The following is a 20,917-nucleotide window of genomic DNA, read 5'->3' as shown; positions in this document are numbered from 1 at the left end:
AATACTTGCTATGTTCTGAGGTGCTAGCTGACAGTCCAGATGAATATTCAATTAAATGGTTTCCAACCTGAGCTGGATCCTCTATTTCACATGATCAATTTTATTTTGGGAACTAATACAAAGAATAAAGAGAAACCGCGTGCAAATGCTATTATCTTATTTCACTAAATGTAATATGCCATCAATATCTAGGTGGAAACATAGAACACTGTCCCCTTAAAAACAATAGAGAGAAATGAGTTGTTGAGCTCTGTGGGAAGGCCAGTCCATTGATTGAATTTAGAGAATGGAAAGGAGGTGGGCTTGGGAATAAAGGTGATTTCCCTGTTCCCCAGGTAACTTGGGATGATGGTTTGAGGAAACTGAAAAAGGTGAGCTTTAAACGTTGTTCCAACCTGACATTTTATCATTTGACACCAAAGGAGATGGCAACCTGAACTGTTTGGTATCCATGATGCATCCTAGGGACTCTGACGGTGGCAATTTCCAATACGTGTTCTGGAAGCAACAGTCTTGTTATTGCCCAAGTACCTGCATGAGGCAGCAGAGGGGGTCCCCATCCTTTTATACTATCAGGCTCATCTGCAAGAAGGTGAGTAGAGAAGGGAGCTAGAAACTTGACTCTAGAAGCTTGAGAAAGCTATAAACGAAGCATGTTGGATGACTTTCTGAAAAATCTGTTTACTGCATTAGGTAGTGTTTTGGAGCTTGTATAGATAGACACAGTTTTGTCTTCTTTTAAGTAAATTCTTAGTTTAGTTTTTAAGCCCTGTAAAATGTAAGCATTTCAACATGATCTGCCAAAAATAATAGGTGTTTTTATGGTGCCCAGTACTTGTCACAGTATTATTTGCACGTTCCTGCATAATATCAGTGCTGGTCGATTGCTGTGGATGGACTGAAATGGCCAGTAAGCACACAGTCCCCCAGAGGGGTCACCTTCCTTCAGAACTCTCTGATGTGCATGGAAAGCAACAACAACAAAGACAATAAAACAGAAGCCACGCAAGAGGTTCTAATGGTCTGTTTCCCAGCTCCCTTAACAACACGGCAAGCAAGATGGAGTCAGGAACTGGGGGCTTCTAGAGGCTCTGAAAAGTCCTGATGACTCCACATGTGTTTCCAAAAATTACCTGACTTTAATTTGCCTCTGAGAAATTGTCACGTAGTCTGTAAACTCTCTCTCTGCTGAATTATTTAGCAAGACTTCAGAGTTTCCCATTTGTACCTTTTTCTTGATCTCCCAAATTTGATTTGATTTGCTAATTCTCTGTGGTGATATCCAAGGGTAAGCTTTGCTGATGCCCATGTTCACCATTTCTGCTGAAGGACACATATGTGATCTAACTGAGATTCCTGTCCTGCTCAGCCTTGCTTGTGGTGCATGGCTCCTGCATACTCGTTTTGCAACTGGTTCCTGTGTTGCCACATTGTCTTCTCTCCAAGACAGAAGAGAAGTTGACCTGCCTTGAACACTGCTAGCAGAGTATCTTGCCTGGTGTCAGCCCTCTGGAGCAAGCAATTTAGTTTTAACTCAAAGGCTGCAGCGACAGACATATTGCAATTTTCCAACTGCAGATTAAGACCCATTAGAGGGTCTTGAAACACATTTAATGGAGTACAACCAGCATTTTAAAGATGCCATCAAGTGGAACAGAACTGACTGGATGGTGAAATGTTACTGAGCCCTGAGTGTACTAAGGTCATATTGTTTGGTGACTTCGTTTCAGCTATATACATTTATCAATATAAATGCTCACATTCCGTCCTGATGTCAAATGCATGTCATTCTGTGGGGCTGCAATCAAAATAATTGGAAAGCTATTGAAACATTAAAGTTTGATTCCACTATCTTCAAAATTCTTGTTGCTGGGGAACGACAATTTCATTATTTAGGGAACTGGAGAGAAATCCTTTTTTAAAAAAAATTATTTATTTTTAGAAAGAGAGGAGGGGAAGGAGAAAGAGGAAGAGAAACATCGATGTGTAGTTGCCTCTTGCGTGCTCCGAACTGTGGACCTGAGCGGCAACCCAGGCATGTGCTCTGACTGGGGATCAAACCCGTGACCCTTTGGTTTGCAGGCCAGCAGTCAATCCACTGAGCCACACCAGCCAGAGATGGAGATAAATTCTTTTAGTTACACATTGCCTAAATGCAGTGATTTCGAGAAATCCTACAATAAAAAGCCTGCTTCCATATGCTGTTCAGAAGATGCTTCACAGTTCAGCCACCTTCCTACCCTTCCATCTCTCCACTGCTTTAGTGGACTGCTGAAGAGGAACAGGCATCAGAACTGGTGAGGCAAATTGGAAGGTCAGAGCCAATTCCATGCCTCTGATGACCTCCACTGAAAAGCATTCACTGTCACATCTACCTGCAAGCTTGGAACGCTGCACCATCATATAATAGGGCTGGAGCAGGCTGCTCGTGCAAAGGTGGGCGGGCACAGAGGCCTCGTCTCCTACTTGGGTGTCATTCTTCTTCATGTTTCCGATGGATTATTGTTGGGGTGAAATGTACACAAACAAAATTAACCATTTTCAGTTATACAGTTCAGTGATATTAAGCACACTGGCTGTATAATGCAACCATCACCCCCTCCATCTCCAGAACTGTTTCATCGCCCCAACCAGAAATGCTATGTTCATTAGAGGATGCCCATTTGCCCCTCCCTCCCCCTGCTAACCACTGCTCTACTTTCTGTCTCTATGAATTTGATACTTCATATAAGTGAAATTATAATATTTATTCTTTTGAGAGTGGCTTATTTCACCTAATATGTTTCACCCAAGTTGTAGCGTATGTCAGAATTTCGTTCCTTTTTAAGGCTGAGTAACATGTCATATGTATATCCAGATGTTACTTTAAAAAACATGCATACTCTTCCCCTGGCACTCATTATATAATGTTCATTCTGGACCAGCAGCAGAGGGGAGAATTCTGCGAAGCTACTATTTTCCATAAAAGACCTAGAGACGGTGGGTCAAAAACCCTACAGCCAAAACTGTCTGGTGGCTGACTTCACTGACGCTGGTGGTTTTCAAATGTTGAAGCAGCATGCTTTTTTTTTTTAAGAATGCCAAACTTCAACACCTGTTGAGAAGTTCCCTTTGGTCCCTACCTGCAGAAGTAGAACCCAGCGTCCCGTGAAAGCAAGCTGACTCCTCCCTCTCAGGGCTGCATTTTGGCACTGTTAGTGGGAGACAGGAGAGAATGTGCCTGGTCCAGTTCCATTGTTTCTTTCATCCAAACCCCCCTGTTTTCTTTAATGTAACTTAACTGAGATTTCTAGGGCAGACATTTGCTATGTGCTGCTCCCTTTTTCCTCACTCACCCAGGTTCTAGATGATTGAGATGATTGAGGTGCTCAGTAAGAACATGGAAAGGACGTTTGTACAGACAGAATTTTGGAAATGAGACTGGAACAGGGCAAACATCCTCACGTTTAAGTATCTGATGTCATTGCACCCGGTGATTCAGTGACAAATGTGTTTGTAGAAAGAGGCTTGGGGAGAAGACACAGACCAGGTAGAACCAACTGAGTATGTCTGTTGAGTCTGAGTTATGGCTGGAGTCCTTTGCCTTTGTTCACATGCCAACCCAGTTCTGGTCACTACTCAATAATTCTAATGGTAGCTAACATTCTTGAGCTTTTACTGTGGACTGGGCTACTTTCTAAATGCTTTGCATTCATTCTCTCATTTAATCCTCACAGTAACTCTATGACAGGTTCTATTATGACCCCCAACTTACAGATGAGGACAGGTTGAATAATTTGTACAAGTCATGCAGCTAATAAATGGTAGAGTTGGGATTCCAGTTCAGGTGGTAGGGATCCAAAGCCTGCACTCTTTGGCATTCTTCTCTACTACCTTCACTTAATGCTTCAGTTCAGAAGCCTGACTTGTGATCTAGCTCAGTTTTGTAGATGCCTCAAAGGATCTTATTAGCCAGTGTCTCTGGAGAGTTATTACAGATACAGTAAGCACACAGCAGTGCTGAGAAGAAACAGTACAGGTCTTTTTCTTTATCATGTCATCCTGGAGGTAATGTCCAGTAAGTATAGCCTGAAGATAGTTCATTGAGGCATTAAAAGCATCAGAATTACTTCTTAAGCTCCAGTTAACATTAAGTTTTTGAATACCTACTAAACAGAAAGCACCATGCTGAATACTCTGATGGATACAAAAAATGTGATCTGATCCTTACTCTTTGTTAAAAACCAGCCCCTTAAGGACATGCAGAGGGTAATATAAAAAGTAGGACCTTAGTTTTCTGACAGGTGGGTGTTGAGCAGTGGATGGCCCATTCAGAGAAATCTCTATGTGTTAACTCCTAATACGTGATGCCAGCACATTTTCTCGCAAGTCACCACCCATCTTTGTCTCTAGCGAAGAGATTCAATCACTTCCCACTTCTTATTCACTGTGCATTACTTGTCGATCAATCCCTTTAAGAATGAAAGTCTTCCTTTGGAGATTTCCTTAATTTCTTTGCCTTAAATGGCAGGACAGTCCAGGGCCAGAGAAGGCTCAAAACAAAATACAGTCACTGCACACAAATTTAAAAACAACCCCGCTCAAAACTAGTCAGTATCAAAGAGGAAAACGAGGTCGACACAAACATTTTCTCTGCTTCCAACCTGAGAGAAATTCCTCCAGTTTTTTGTTCATGCTCATTTGTGTTCATTTTCTGATTCATTTCATGTGACTTCCCCTGGGTCTTATTTGGGTTGTTAGGATCAGAAATGACAACCAGTGAACCCACTTTGACTTTAGTAAGCATTGCATGAACCTGCCATTCTTAGAGATGCTAGAGTCACTCTGGAAGAGAGAATGAAACCTACATTTCACTAGGAAAATAACTAAAACCTCCCTCTTTTGAAAAGTTGTAGTGTCACTTGAAAGATGCTGAGGGATACTGGGCAACTCCAAGAGGTGTACACACCCTATAACCTGAATCCTGGCTTATGTGCTTGGAAGTCAGCTTTTTCCATGATCTTGGCTACATTTCAGTCTAGGTGACTCCCTGAGAACAGTGTGTCCTCAGTGTGTGCCCAGCATTCATGAAAGCCTGCATAAAGTATGGTGCTTGTTAAAAGTGCTGAGTTTGGAACTCCGCTGAAGGTTTAATGACTCTGAATCTTGGAGGTGGGACCGGAGTGGACTTTCTTTAACATTCCCAGGGTGCCTTTCCCTTTCCCTTAATCTGTCAGCCACTGAAAGGGCAGAGGGACTTCAGCCAGCTCAGACTTGGGAACAATATCGGGCATCAGAGCATCCCTTCAGCAGGCAAGAGTGATGGCTAGGGAAGGACCAGGAGGAAGCAGTGACCAGTGGCCGTTAGCTGTGAAAAAGAGCCTCAGCAAATGCCAGAACTGGAAGCAAAGTCGGGCTCAAACAAACAAACAAATCCCCAGAGTCTGATTATGTACCTCTAGAGATCCCCTGTCTTTTAATAAATTTGATAAGAAAACCAGATTTCTTCTTCCCACACTCAATACCCTCCCGATACCCATCACCCTCCCAGCACCTCTTATCCAACCTGTACTTTGCCCAAAGTGATCAAATGGAAAGTTTAGTCCAGGAAGAGAAAGGATGTGGAGCAGCAGGGGTGGGGTGGAGGTGGGGGAGCCATGGGTTGTCATGGAAACCCTGCCCGCTGCAGGGTGAATGGTTTTCTGTTTGCTGATGTCCAGTTCTTTAGGGCAGACCCTGGCATTGGCAGGGGCCTGGGCACCACATCCTGTTTCCAGCATCCGGCCCAGTGGCATCCACCCCAACAGGTCTCCTGGTAGCAGGCAGGGTGTCCAGGACTGAACACTTCCTCCTGACCCCTTGTCCTGCTGCTTCTGCCCTCTCCAGCTGGGAAGTGACGGGCAACAGAGGGTGTTCCCCAATTCTTTGAAGAGAGAGTCCTTGTTTTCTCTTGCATTTTATTCTTTCTTCCCTTGTCATCCAAACATGAGCCTTTGGCCATCTGCCTGTCTCCCTGCTGTCCAGCTGGCCTTACCATTCTTAGTTCTGAATTTCTTTTTAGCCCATTGGGACTACAGAGTTTGTTTTCATCCAGTTTGGTACACTGGGTGAGCTGCTGGCTCTGGTTTGTTCTCTGAAATTTGGCCTCCAGCAGCTGATTAGAAAAGCTGGAATGACCATCATCCACATGATCCCAGGAGACAGTCAATGGTTTTAGCTTATTTGAAAGATTTATTAGACTCAGGTTAGTGAAGATCAGGTCTCCACGTGCCCAGCCCCTGCTGTGTATGGAGTTTACATCACGACACTGCAGGCGACCATCTCACATACCCGTTCCTCCAACTGCCAGCTCTGTTCACATCGCCAGGCCCTTACACAGACTATTCCATCTGCTTGACACATCCTTGCTGCCCATTTTTACTTTGGCTTACCAAGCCCTGAGTATATGGGCCCCTGCTTTCTCCTTAGCAGTGTGTCATGCCTCTCTCCTTTTCCCGTCTACCATGCAGCAGACACACAGGCCCTTTGCAGTCACTAAAACAGACCGGGCAGTTCTGTGCCTCAGGGTCTTTGCACATTCAGGTCCCCTGTCTGGAATGCTTCACCGGGCTGTTCCATGGTTAGTTTCTTATCCTTAGGTCTGATCTAACATCAGTCTTCAATTGAGGCCTTTCTTGATCATTCTAACATGCCCCCTCCTTGGTCTCTATCTTGGCACTCTTCTCATATCTCCGTAATATTCATTTACCTTTTATTGTCTGACTCCTGACTTTACTGTGAGGGCCAATGAGTCAGCGACTTTCAATGTTTTCATCAGCTCTGAACATGGAATGCCTTGTCACGCAGCCTGGTACACAGGGTACTCATTAAATACTGGATAAACGAGAGAGGGTGCCTTCTGTCCATCCTTTCAAATTCCACCTGCAGGTCAGCTGCTTCCTGGGTAAATCTTTCCTGAATACCCCACCCCCTGCACCCCCACCACACACACACAGGCTCACCTCCCAGGCCTCATTGGGGTATCTGCCCCAGGTGTGCCCTTACACCCTGGACCTATCACCTTAAGCTGCATTATGGTATCCACTGGTGTGTCCCTAGATCAAACAAATGATGATCTAGAAAATAGGATCTAGGATCTAGAAAAATATCTGACACATAGAGATTGCCTGACTTGACCAATGTTGGTTAAATAAGTAAAAGAATAAATGACTGTTAGGTGACATTTCAGAGATATGCAGAAAACAGTGTTGAGCTACTACTTAGTTCAAAAGGCGACAGATAAATTTCAGTAGAACACTCTTGTACAATCTGGTTCTGGTGTTTCCTGGTTCATTATATCTAATGATATTTCAGTAATCTAGGCAAACAATTGATCTGGCAAGGTCTTATATTAAACCAGTGAGTCTCAACTTCTTGACAACTGAAACGGTCCTATCATCTCAGGATCTTAGGATGCTCATTCCCAAATCTTTTTTTCCTTACTTTTAAAAAAAACCTTCACCTGAGGACATTTTTTTTTCACTGCTTTTAGTGAGAGGAGGGGAGGGGGAGAGGGAGAGAGAGAGAGAAATACCGATGTGAGAGAGAAACATTGATTGGATGCCTCCCATTTGCACCCAGACCAGGGATAACACACTCACAGATTGGGAATTGAACCCACAACCTTTCAGTTATGGGACAATGCTCCAACCAATGGAACCACACTGGTCAAGGCTCCCAAATCTTGAAACACCTGGATGAGAATTGAATTTCATGTACTTCTTTGGGCCTCAGTTTCTTTATCAGTAATGAGAAGGATGGATAAGATCATCTGTAAAGTATCTTCCAGCTCTAACATTTTGTGATTTTTTAAAAAATCAAGATAACTAACATTGACCTTTGAATGCTTTGAACAATCCCCAGTGTCTCTGGAGCTCACTGTGGGAACCTAGGGCCAAAGAGAATCCTGCTGGAAACCTCAGCTATGAGTGTCTCAAGTTTGTGCTTGTGACAAGAGTCACCTTCTTTCCTATATCATCAAGTGGGATGTGGTTCAAAATACTGTGTAAAAAAGAGCAGAATATGGAACCAAGTGCATGAAGAGGAGAAGAGAGACTTTCAGGGTATGATGTGGCCCTTTGGTCCAGTGAGGAGAGATGCTGAGGGGCTATTTCTGAGAGCGCACGACTTGAGCATGGCTGGGAGGGAGGGAGAAGACCTGGAGGGGGAAGAAGATGTGCACTAAGGTTAAAATGAGTTGAGAGGAAGAAATGCTGAGGCAAACAAAGGAAGAAGGGAGGGAGAATAACAGACAGCCAGTAAAATGTAGCAGAAAGATGATGAACCAGCAGTGAGAAGACTGCATATTTAGCTCGGGTTGACCACTACCTAGCCAGGTGAACCTGAGCAAATCTGTTGACATCTCTGGGCCTCAGTTTCTGAATCTGTAAAAATGGAACTAATCACATCCTCCCATCAACACAGGACTATTTTTCAGGCTAAAAAGTGCTCAAAAAGAATTTTTTAAAATAAATGGAAGCAGAAATGATTGTGCCAAAATGCTTATGAGCAGTTATGGAATAATATAGCAAAAAAAATTGGTACTACATTAAAGAAATACTACCTTAAATTTATAACTCACAAGGAAATGAATCAAAGGGGTCAGGAAAAGGTTTTTCCCCACCAAAGGTTTGGTCATATTTTTCCAATTGTTTAAAAGAAAAAAAATAAATGTTATCTTTATGTTACCCAAAGGTAACTTACAGGAACTGCTAGGGTTGGGCCAGAACTAGTTGTTGATTGATCAAAACATGCCTTTGATGGAGATAAATCCCAGGTAATTACAGTCCTGGGAAGGTTCCCTAAACTCAAAGCCCTTGGCTAGACTACCCCTCAGTCACCCACATATCCAGCCAGGACAACAGAAAACCAAGCCACCAGCGAAACTGAATCCAGAGCCTAACAGGACAGTTTTGAAAGAGGTTGAATTAGCTCATCGCCAGAAAAGAACAGAACTTCAGAGACAGAACATCGACCAGTAAGAGTAGATAGCTGCTGTTGCGTGTCCTCATTTGAAGGCTCAAATCCAAGCCCTTCCACAGGTAAATGGGTCTGGCTCTTCTAAAGTCACCTAATTCCATCTTCAGAGGCCCCTCTTCCGTGAAGTGCCACCTCCAACTCTGGGCTTGCTCTAATATTCTGCCACCTGGTGTGTCCTATTTCCTTTCTGCTATGGCATCTCCATCAGTACTCCAGGTTGTTGGCTGGCCACCTGAACCTCTACTGTCCAGCACCCCCATCTCTTTGGATTGGAGTTTACTAAGTTGTTCAAGCCACACATTAGCCAAGCCCGGGTTATATGCAAATGGCCAAGGGCCTGAGGCAGCCTGCCCTCCAGGACCAGCTCTTACGCTTCCCCTCTGCGGTCTGTAAACTTTTTCTGTAATGAACCAGATAGCGAATATTTAGGCTTTGAAAACCACACAGTTTCTGTCTCAGCTACTCAACTCTGCTGTTGCACAAAAACAGGCATAGACCATATATAAACAAAGGGCACGGCTATGTTTTAATAAAACTTTATTTGTGGATCTGAAATGTAAATTTCATATAATTTTCAGGTATCATGAAATATTATTCTTTTTTTCATTTTTTCCCAATACTTCCAAGATATAAAAACTATTCTGAGCCAGTGGGCCACACAACAACAGGCAGCAGCGCAGACTCGGCCCTCGGCTCTTCAGCACACTGCCACGGATGGCTCTTGAGTGCTGGAGATGTGGCCGTCGGAACCGAGATGTGCTGAAGGGAAAATATACCCAGATCTCCAAGACTTAGTAGAAAGAAAAAGAATATAAAATCTTAATTTTACATTGATTACATTTTGAAATGATAGTATTTCAGATATATTGGGTTAAATAAAATTTGTTTTTTATTTTATCTGCTTCTTTTTACTTTTGGAAATATGGCTACTACAATATCTACTCTTCCATACATGGCGCGCACTATGTCTTTGCAGGACAGTGATGCTCTAGAGGCGGTGCCTGGGCCTTTGCTGAAGGAGCTCACAGGGTTAACAGAGCCCTGGTGGAGATAGTCAGGTCCAGGTCTCTCCTTCCATGAAGGACTAGCTGAGAGGTGCAGTGCTTCCCCCAAATCTCACAGCTGGTTGCACACGGACCCTGGTCATCGTGTTCTGTCAGCCTAGATCACTTCTGTTACACTGTTCTGACCCAGGCAAAGGGCTCGGTATTGAGCAGGGGGCACATGGGGCCCTGTGCTGGCCACACAACTCACAGAAAGTAAGCATCTTTCTATTTTGGTGTCCCCAGGTATTGAGAACTCCCTCACAATATTTCTCCTTTACGATTTTCAAAGTTTTCTCCAAGTCTTGTCCCAGGACTGCTGATCAGAATCCTAGAAGGGCATTTAAAAAATACTAGTTACAGGCCTCATTCCCAGAGATGTTGAATTAATGAATCTGAGGTAGGACTTCTGAGTTTTCAATTTTCACAAGAAGCCCCTTATGAGATTCATTATGCACATGAACCTTTGAATTCTTCCACTCCTGGATAGCTTTAGAATCCTGATGTATACGACACAGAGAAAATTTCTTTTCTATGCTAGGAAAGTAGACTAGAAATTAAAATGGGTTGAAAGCCCTTATTTTGCAAGCATTATAATCTCCTTGAAAGAAAGTACTTACTTAGGTAGCAATATGATTGCAGCAGTAACTATTGGATAATCATGATTTCTTTTACTTCTGTGCACACCCTCAAGTCTCTCCAAAAGGAGCATTTTTTTTTATTCTGAAAGGCAGCTCTTAGGCCTTTGAATTCCTTGCAGATTGTGCCTTTCAGTGTTCTGTACAGCATCAGCTGCACGTGGGTGTGCAATATACTTTGAATAATGTTCATCAGAATAGTCACGGTGTGTGTGCAGGGAATGAAGGTTTGGCCAGCACTCATCAGTGCTGTAGCCATGATTGACAATTCTCCATTCCAGCACCGGCCAGAAATTCAGGCCAACTCATTGCAGACAGTTTCTTTTGCCATAAAACTGTCTTTAGTTGTGAAACTGCTGGTAGTAATGGCAAAAAAAAAGATAATATCTCCATAAGATACATAACTTGAAAGAGTGCCCAGTGCAATCTTCATCTCGTACATAAGGTGTAAACTATTTTCAGGTTAAAGTGAAGCAAAATCGTTCACTCATGAGAGAAATAGCTACATTCCATTTTGCCATGACAAGCACGGAGCTCTCAGCTCTGGCCCAGGAAGGAGCTCAGCCTTTCCAAGGGGACTTCAGTTCACTGTGCCACTGTGATTTTAAATGACCAGTAAAGTGTTGGAGATTATTTTAGGCTTGTATAAGCCCACAGGAATCTGTTACATGGAATGTGTCAAGAATTTAGAGTTAGCTAATTCTGATAAAGAAAATAAATGTTTCCAAAAAGAAATCAAGCAAAACCATTGATTTATATATATATTTCTATGCATTGACCAAGATGCAAGTACCTAAAGTAATTCAAGTCCTTAAGAAACAGATACAGACTCTGCCCTAAAGGAGCTATAATCCAGAAAAAGAAATAGGAAATGTTTAGTATAGCTAAAATCTAATAGAGAAAGTGAAAAGCACTGTATGAAGGATCCAAAGGTATATAGTCTTGTGGCTATTTCACACAAGAGTGAAATCACTTCCACTTGGGGGCATTACAAAAGACTTCAAGGCAGGAGTAATCTTGAAGCCGGTCAGAAAGTGTAGGCTGGGGCTACGAGAAAATGGGAACAGGTGGAGAAAAGGGAAGGGATTTCCGTTTGAAAGGCTATAGGAGACTGAAGGTACAGACAGAGGTCCCCTTACAGCTGTTGGTTTGCCTAGAATATGGGGGGTCAGGAAGGAGGCACAAGACAGCACCTTACAAAAACACTGAAAATGTGGCTTTTTGTTGTGGAAGGATGAAGACTTAAAGTCTAATATAATAAATCTAAATCAAATCAAAAGTCCCTGTGAGGGGGAATTGGAATTTACAAATCTTAAAGATTTAGAAGTAAGAACTCTGTAAAGATGGAAGACAGTAGTAGCATTAGCTTAAAAATAAGAGGAAACATACAGTACAAACTAATTGGATTAAAATCATTTGTGAAAGCAGAAGACTCAGATTTAAGAGGGATTTAATTAACTTATGGAGAAAGACTGCATTTGGGGAACCCATCCCCAATCTTGTGAACCCATCCCCAGCCTTGCAGAGAGTATGACTCTTCCCTAAAATTCTTGACCCTAGAAGGTAATTGGTTAAAAGCTTAGGTTTGGGCTTCAGACATCTGGGTTCAAGTCCTTTTCTGTAGCATGCAAGACAGGTGAACTTGGGCAAATTACTTTGTCTTTCTAAGTTTCAGACTAATCTGTAAAATGGTGGCAATGATACGCATCCCCCAGAGTTGTTCTGTGAGCTGCCATACTAAATAAGAAAATGCTTGAGAAGGGCTGAGCAGAATGCCAGTACTGCATAGTAGACGCTGGCTGTTACGGTTATCACCTGAGTTGAACGGACCATGGGCCCAATTTGGGGTGACATTCCTATGATATAAATTTGGGGTTTCAAAGGAGTCAGGAAATATGTCAGAGCTCACCTTCATAAGGGGCCTAGCACGTATGTTTTGTATGTAACATGCTCAGCAGTACATCCAAGGGTTGTCATTACTTGTATGTGTAGTGTCGAGTGGTTTGGGTCCCATGCAAGTTTGATTGTTGGTATCTGAAGTCTTCAACTGTTGAGCTCAAAAATCCATACGAGACGAATCCTGTCTTGTGCCCAGGGCCGGGCTAGACTCTGAGGGTCTTGAGGGGAAGAGCTGAATCCATCAGCTATAAGAGGGCCTTGGCCAGTCTAAAAAAACATGGCCTGAGCGAATGTGATATTGAGCGGAGATTAAAATGATAGGGAGCCACAGCTGGCCTGGGTGAAAAGAGAAAGTTGAAATTGCCTCTCAGGGAGGAAAAACACCGCAGTGCACAGCTCTCAGGAGTTGAGGGAAACAAGGGGAGGGATGGGTCAGTGGAAGCTGGAGCCCACAGTGATCCTGTCTGGACATGCCGAATTCAAAGCTAAATTCCAACCAAAAATGTACTCAGAGCGGGGCTGTGAGAAACAGTCCTGTGACTCTCTAAAGAAATGTCGTGGACAGAGAGCAAAGAAGTTGCCTGCACTGACTCAGGAGAGCTGGAGCCAGCTCTTCCTTCCCCGTCTAAGAGTGCTTTTGTTACGAGTTTGATGATGTCTGAGAAAATCAGTTATAATGAAACTCTCCTTGGCAACATGAAGTTGGGGCCTCTCAGGCCCCCTGGGACCACTCACTGTGCGTTCACTTCTCAGAACAGTATGTACTCTCCCAGGGTGTGCTTCCCCTGAGGACCTCTGTCCCCAGTCTTCGAGGAACGCCCCCAAAGAGACCTCCTTCCTTGCCCCAAAGCACTCCCATCAAAGACAGTTTTCTCCTTCTCCAGCCTCCTCTGAAACCCAGCCTGACCCTCCTCAGAACCACCCTCCCAACGCTTCCCCTGCGTGTATGTATCTCAACTGGTTTGGAAAGAAACACCAGCACTCTGGAACACTCTCAACTTGAAAGAAATTAGATGGTGTCAGAAAGAAGTATGACCTTGGTAGTGACAATAATAATCACAGCTTCTAAACTTCCCGGGTTCCAGGTAGGATAAGGCAGCAGATGAATCTACAGGGGGCAGAACATCCCACCCTGGCTCCTGGCTCTGAAGCCCAGTTCCATGGGAATGACTAAGGCAGAGCTGTAGCACCAAATGACCTTATGGGCCCCGCCAAGGCGGGGAAGCACGGAGATAGGGAGCTTCGGGCCCTGGGCCCTGATGGACTGACCTGACTGCCAGTCTTGGACCCATCATTAGTGGTGCAATCTGAACATCACTCGGCCTCGCTGAGCCTCAGTTTTCTCAGCTACAACATGGAGACAGTACATAAGTTACTGGGTAATTATGAACATTAAAAAAACTTAAGCCTGTACAGCAGTTAATCCTCAGTAAGTGGTAACTGGCATCAGAGTCACCAAGGAGCCATGAATGTGTCTTCCAAGCTGACCAAACCATTCAACTAATTTCAAATATCAACAAACATTTTCATTATGTGAACTGTATGGTTATGAACTCATCTGAATAACTAGCTCAAAATTATTTTGAATATCATAGAGATTCTTTGAAAATGAAATGAAATATCTTTGTGTTTTTCTAGACTGAGATGCAGCAGGGAATACATGAGAAACCCATCTTCCATTACTTTCCACACATTCCTAGAAAGCTCAACACATCCAAGACTAGATTTTGAAGACTGCTTCAGAGGTCTTATTAAAAGAGAATTTTGTAGAGCAAGGTGACTTTCATTATTTTGGTTAAGAACTGACTCTTACTAATCAATCTTACTAAGATTGGTACTATTCTCCAGGGAGAATAGTTAAATATTTGTTTTTCAGTCTTCTGACTCTGAACTCTAGTGAGCAGGAATTTAAAATCCATGAGTCCAACTCTAATGCTAGTGCTATGACGATGGATTATTATTATAGCTAAGATTCACTGAGAGCTTACTGAGTGCTGGGCCTGGCACTGCTATATGTGTTCTGCAAGTATTAACTCATGCAGTTGTTAGGAACAGCTCTGATTGGTGCTAATATTAGCTCTATTTGACAAACAAGGAACGAAGGCACACAGATGCAGAGAAAATGACCCTTGGTCTCCCAGCTGCTACGTGGGGAGCTGGGACTCCAGTCCAGGCAGTCTGCACCCAGGAACAGCCCCCAGTAGATGTAGAGCATCACCGTCCTTGCAGATTTAGTGCAGGGGTCCCTGACTCAACGAGGATAACAACTTATGATTTTTCAGCTTATGATGGCTCAACTTATTAACTTAATAATAGTGCCCAAGTGATATGCATAATAAATTACATGAGATATTTAGTACTTTCTTACAAAATAGGCTTTGTGCTAGATATTTTCACCTGACTGCAGGCTAATGTAAAGTGTCTTGAGCTCATTGAAGGGAGGCTAAGCTGAGCTGTGATATTTTGTGGGTTAGGTGTATTAAATGCATTTTTGACTTGGGATATTTTCAATTTATGGTGGGTTTATTGGGATATAACCACATTGTAAGTTGTACACTGAGCCAAATATTCCTGCTTTACAGAAAGATTATAAACCATTTCATTTTTCTCATTGAGATTATTTTCATAAATTGATTAGATTTATTGCTATATGCAACATACTAAAAATTGTCTCATGTTATCATTTTTCTATATTTATTTTACACTGGCAGTAAAACGATAAAGGTTTTCTGGAGCAAACTGTTTTAAGTTAAAAAATACACTTCAAGGCAAGTGCTGAGGCATTCAATGGCATTACTGGGTGTGGGGGCATGGTCAAAATGCAGCTGGTGGACCCAGGCTCGCTCACAAGCCAACAGCCATCTCTGGTCAGCAAGCCCGGTTTTGCCTGAACATGTCCAACAGCAGATGACCGAGGATGAGGCCGGGTGCTCTAGGCAAGCGCACACTTACCTGGTCTCAGGATCTTCCGAGGGGCCAGGCTCGTGTCTGACACTCTTGCTCACCTCATTATCAGCTCCTGTGGGAATATGCTGTGGCCAGAAGGGACTCTAGTTCCTTGTAGGGACAAACTGACTCATGCTTTGATTGTTCACTGTTTGTGTTTGTATTGAAAATCTTTAATACTGCTCTAAAAGGCTGAACGTTTTTCAGGTATTGCTCTACAGCTGCTTTCTTATGTAATGCTGCCAGGAATGAAGAAAGGAGAAAATAAAGCTGAAGAAGATGCCAGGCTCAATAAACACCGTATTTAATTATTCTTTTAAACATTTAAACCCTGCCATTATCATGGACATTACCACTTTTGTAATTTCAAATTGCATTTTGTAAGAAACTGAGAAAAGGGAGCAATAATGGCCTGGGAAGCCAGGGTGTTTACTGCCCAGAGGAACCAGGAGGTCACACCAGCCTGGCTGGGTTAAGAAATGACAGCTCAGCACAGGGATTGGGGAAAAAATAAGACAACAACAGCAAAGCAAGAACAAAACATTTTAAGAGATCTGGCCAGAACTGGTCTGCACAAATCACAAATTCTGCCCCGCCTTCCTCCTCCGCTCTTCCAGAAGCAATAACAGTCTTGTTTCCGGGAAGCAGCAGCAATCTGGTCTCCCACAGTGAACCTGCCTTGCGAGAGATGGAGTAGTGCACCCTCCCCATGCTTTTCACCGCCCCCCCCCCCCCACCTGACCTGCACCTACTGAAGGCAGACCACGTGCAAGGGAGGATGTGGAGTGGAGCAAGGGAAAGACGACTCAGCTGGCTGGCCCTGGCCCTCGAAGAAAACAGAAAACAGAGGCAGGGAAGAAAACATACTGTTCCCGGCAATCTGATCACCTCTGTGTGAGCTTCTGGGTCACACAGGCTGGGGTGCCCAGGCCCAGAGGCGAGGCTGACTAGGCCAGGCGGGGAAACCCGGTGTGGTGACTGTTCCCGGGCAGACTAGAGAGGAACAATTGCTGGCGAATGGGGTTGGGGGGGTGAGAGTGTACAGGGCATGTGGCTGCAGCCTGCATATGGGGCTGGGCAACTGGGGGCGCCGGGGCAGAAGGACTGGGGATAATGTTCTGTTTGTGAGCTGACGGGCCAGCTCCTGGGGTGGTCCCAGGCCACTGCCCAGGCCTCACAGTGAGAAGTCTGTGGCAACAAAGGCTGTGGGACAAAAGGGTCTCTGGCCAGAGGCGCTGCGGGCTTTATGGGGCCGAGAGCACTTCAGTTCTGAGGGCCAGGGATCAACCCCAGTGTGTGTGAGGCTGGAGGCAGACCGTCAAACGGGCTTACTCAGGAAGGGGAACAACGTTAATCGGGCACTCACTACGCCAGGGCGCTGTGCTAGGCTCTTCTCATACATGTGTTCTGAGTTTAGGGTCACAGTGAGAACTTCTCACTGATGTGGAAAAGGGGGAACGAATGGTTTTATCCCCAGGTTACTGACACCTAGAGTTCGTCAACATCACAGCAGTGCCTTCTGAAATGTTAACTAGGTAGGAGCCCCCTGGGAATTTGGTCACTAGAAACCCACAGAGCCTGTTCCCCTTTAGCTTCCAGCCAGGGCAAGGACATTTAGAGGTGCGAGGACCAAAGTATGTCTTCATGTCTATGCCTCTGAGCTGCCACCCACGGAACTGAGGGACCCTCAGCCCCTCAAATTCACCCTTCCCCCAGGGAGGCTCCTACCTGGGGAGCCACTGCTGAAATTCTCTCATGGCCTCTCCTCTAGTGCCACCTGGTGGCTCTGACTGCTAATCCCGGCCGACTAGGTGGCAATCTCTGGTTTACAGGAGCCACGCTGATGTCCCCTAACCCAAGGCTGCTAGCCTTTCGCTCTGCCATTGAGCTCCACATGATTCTCACTCTTTCCATGTTTCCATAGTCTTCGTCTGTCCTCTGCCGCTTCATCCTCACTGAGTCACCTCCAGTGTGATTTTGCCAGTAGACCAACTTTTCCATTTGAACCTTTTTCAGTTTTCTAGAGGAGATTCCTTCTTTTCTCTCCTGCAAAGTTTTGGGACACACTTCTGACAGTTCAGTTGTACTCTGTTTGAGCGGCACAATGTTGTGTCCCACCCTGGTTTGTCCCCTCCTACCAGAACTTAATCAGTGTCCATGCCCAGGGGCTGAGACTGGGAACAGAGCTCTGTCCTGCCACACGGTGAGTTTTCTGCCCGCCTGGGAGCCCTCCCTGAGAACACAAGAAGAGCCTTTGCCTGGTGTTCATGTCCAAGCGGTGTCTGATTCCAGCCCTCAGAGTCTAGCCAAGCATATGGGAAAATCAATCTTACAGGCAATGGGCGCGGAGGCCAAACTTGAGTGAGAAAGGAGTCTGTCCTCAGCAGCAGCCGCACATGCGCCCCAAAGGAGAAATGCCCATTGCAAAACAGCCAGGGTCAGAACCCGAGAGGCCGGGGCAGGCCGAGGATGCAGAGAGTGAGGCTCAGAGAAAGTAGACGAAGCCCAGGGTCAGGTGTGAGGAGGCCAGATGAGATCCAGGAAGGGATTACAGAGAAGCATGAGGCACGGTGTGCAGGGCTCTTATCGGGCCTGCTGCGTGGCGCGGTTCCAGTGGGCGAGTTAGAAGTCCTCAGAGCTAGCCCGACTCATGGAGCCAAGCCCGTTCCCCAGAGGTCTGGTTCCTGTTTCTGCAGGGAGGCCTGTTGAGACCTCATGTAAGTAGAACCCTCAATAAGCCACCTGATCATACATGATGCCCACAGTGGATGGAGCGCACAGGTATTTCTGGGCCCTTTGTCAGACTGATGGAATATGTTGATCAATAGAGCCTTCATTTATATAGGGCCTTATTGCAACACTAACTTGTTTTTAACCACTCATTCATTTTTATTCAACCAGTGTTTTTTGGTGTCCACTAAAATGCTGGGTACAATGTTGGCTAATGGAGCTGCAGGATAAAGAAGACACAGTCTTGACTATGGTAACTTACAGTGTTGGAAAGACAAACATACACATAGCACAACTTTCATATCTTTATCCCCGTAATTTTACAATAACCCTGGAAGTAGGCACTCTGAGCTCTTAGCAAAAGTAGCTGACTTACTGAGACCCGCTTTTCTCTGCTGCAGAACAATGTTTTGGGAACATTAAAGCCAATGATGTCAGTAAAGTGCTTAACATTGTCCCTGGCATATGGTAATAGGCTCCCAGATGCTATTTCTATGATGATTATGATAAATTTGAAATTCAGAAGGGTAACATAATTGGCCCAGGGCTATCTAGCTAATAATGGAGAAAGTATGGACTCAAAGTGTGGATCTTCTGTTTCAAAATCCAGCGTTTTTCCCTTTACTCTTTACTGCCTACTAGTGAGGCACTGTCTTAGAGATGGACACAACAGGTAGGTAGGTAGTTAACTATTTCTAATCACTTTTCTACTGTAAAGTTAATATACAAATGATTTAGGAGGTAAAAAGGCAAATGACTGTTGGCTCACAGAATATCAGTCATAACTATGATTCTTCCTATGTACTGGAAGTTCAGCTGAATCAGATCACATGGAAGGCTGCTGTGAATTCAGTATACAAGGTTCTCCTCTGATCAGGCTAACTAAGGCAGGTGTCAGTTCCAATGAGGAATACACCAGATCAGTGGGCACAACCCCTAGAGATTATTTTTCAGTAAGTCCCTCTTGAGGTACAGGAATCTGTTTATAAGACTCTGATGGTAAGCAGGTCTAGAAAGAACTGGACTAGACACCTCTCACCTCTCAAGGGCTTCTGTTGTTTCATAGCCTTGCTTCTCCAGGGAAGAAGGGTCTATTTAACTCAAACAAGGCTGGGTATGAAAGGCAACTTAGCCATGGAGGACAGGAGTCAGCAAGAAGCTGCGAACTCAGAGGAGCGATTTGAATTCTAGCCGTGGGAAGAGCCTTGCTGACCTGAGCCCTCCAGTGGTAGAACTGGCCTTGGCCAGCCCATAGCTGCTGACAGAAGACCAGTTCTTGTGATAAAACAAGCAGAGTGGGTGTATATTTGTTTTCTAAGTTCTCGGTGAGGTCTGGATGGAGCTGATCTAGGTAACTCTCATGAGCAATTCAGCAAGATCACTGTCTTAGGCAACGTGAACCAACACATTGAGAAACAAAATCTCTCCACAGTCTCATTGGCTAATCTTCACCAACACTTTGCTTCAAGGTCTCTTATTCACCTGCACTGTCCTTTCAGGTAAATCTTTTGTCCAAGGGTGAGTCGGCACAAGGATAAGAGCACACAGGTGCCTTGAGCTCAGGCAGGTAAACAGCTGGGTGCCAACCAGGCCACACAGGACCACACCTAGCCCCAGGTCCCAGGCTCCCAGCAAATAGCAGCTACAGGTGGTATCTCCACCTCTGAGAATGTCTCCAGACTCTACCGCCTGACCTTGGCCATAGCCTTTCTCCTCTCTGTGCTGTTGTTCTCTAGATCTCCACCTTGACTTCTCCTTGCCTAGGTCCTCTGTTGTGACGATGACTTTCTGGCATGCTCTCCCTGGACTTAATTCATCCCCCCTGGAGCTCCTCCACTGCCCTCCATGCACCGCACCCTTCTGTGAGATTCCCAGAGCCCCAGCTCCACTGGCCTCTAGGACACAGTGCCCTGGCTAGTGTCTGGTTCCTAGGGCTCTTACTTGTCTAGAGCCAAGAGCAAGGGCTGAGCTCCACAGCCTGAGCAGGAACGAGGTGTTTCCACCCAAGGCAGCACAGAAACAAAAAGCCAAGAGAGCAAAAGAGAAAGTGAAAGTTAGTTAGAAATGGGCAAGGAAGGCCCTGGATTTTCAGTTAAACCCAGCAGCCCAAAGTGATTTAGACTGCCTCAAAGGATGAAGCCACAGGTTATCAGCTCTCGTTGCATCTTAGAATAACCAGAAGAACTTTTAAAGAAATATGCCACCCCTAGACCCCCTCACAGAGCAATTAACCCAAAATCTCTGGGGATGATCCCGACATGTGTGTGTGTGTGTGTGTGTGTGTGTGTGTGTGTGTGTGTGTATTGTAAACCTCCCTAGAAGATGATGATGGGTTGGAAACCACTAAGATAAGAGAATCAGACCCTTTTACCCGGTCTTCAGTGTCTCTTGTCTTTCTTGTTCCCAGTGATGTGTGGCCAGGTCCTCTCAAAAGCAGCTTGATGGGGCAGAGAGAGCCAAGGCTGTGGAATCAGATATGAATTTGGATCTTGGCCACATCACTTACTAGCTGTGATCTTGGGCAGGCCTCGATGTTTCTGAGGTATTTTGAGAATTAAATGAGATAGGATACTAAGCAGCCAATGCAGGTTTATATCACATATTAATTCCCTTCCCTGTCACCACATACAGATTTTTCTGGGTGCTACAAAAATCCTAGAGGAA

Source organism: Phyllostomus hastatus, unplaced genomic scaffold, assembly GCF_019186645.2.
Source record: "Phyllostomus hastatus isolate PE091 unplaced genomic scaffold, TTU_PhHast_1.1 phas_contig_283, whole genome shotgun sequence".
NCBI lineage: Eukaryota > Metazoa > Chordata > Mammalia > Chiroptera > Phyllostomidae > Phyllostomus > Phyllostomus hastatus.
The sequence above is the reverse complement of the archived record's forward strand: the minus strand, read 5'-3'. Positions refer to the sequence as shown.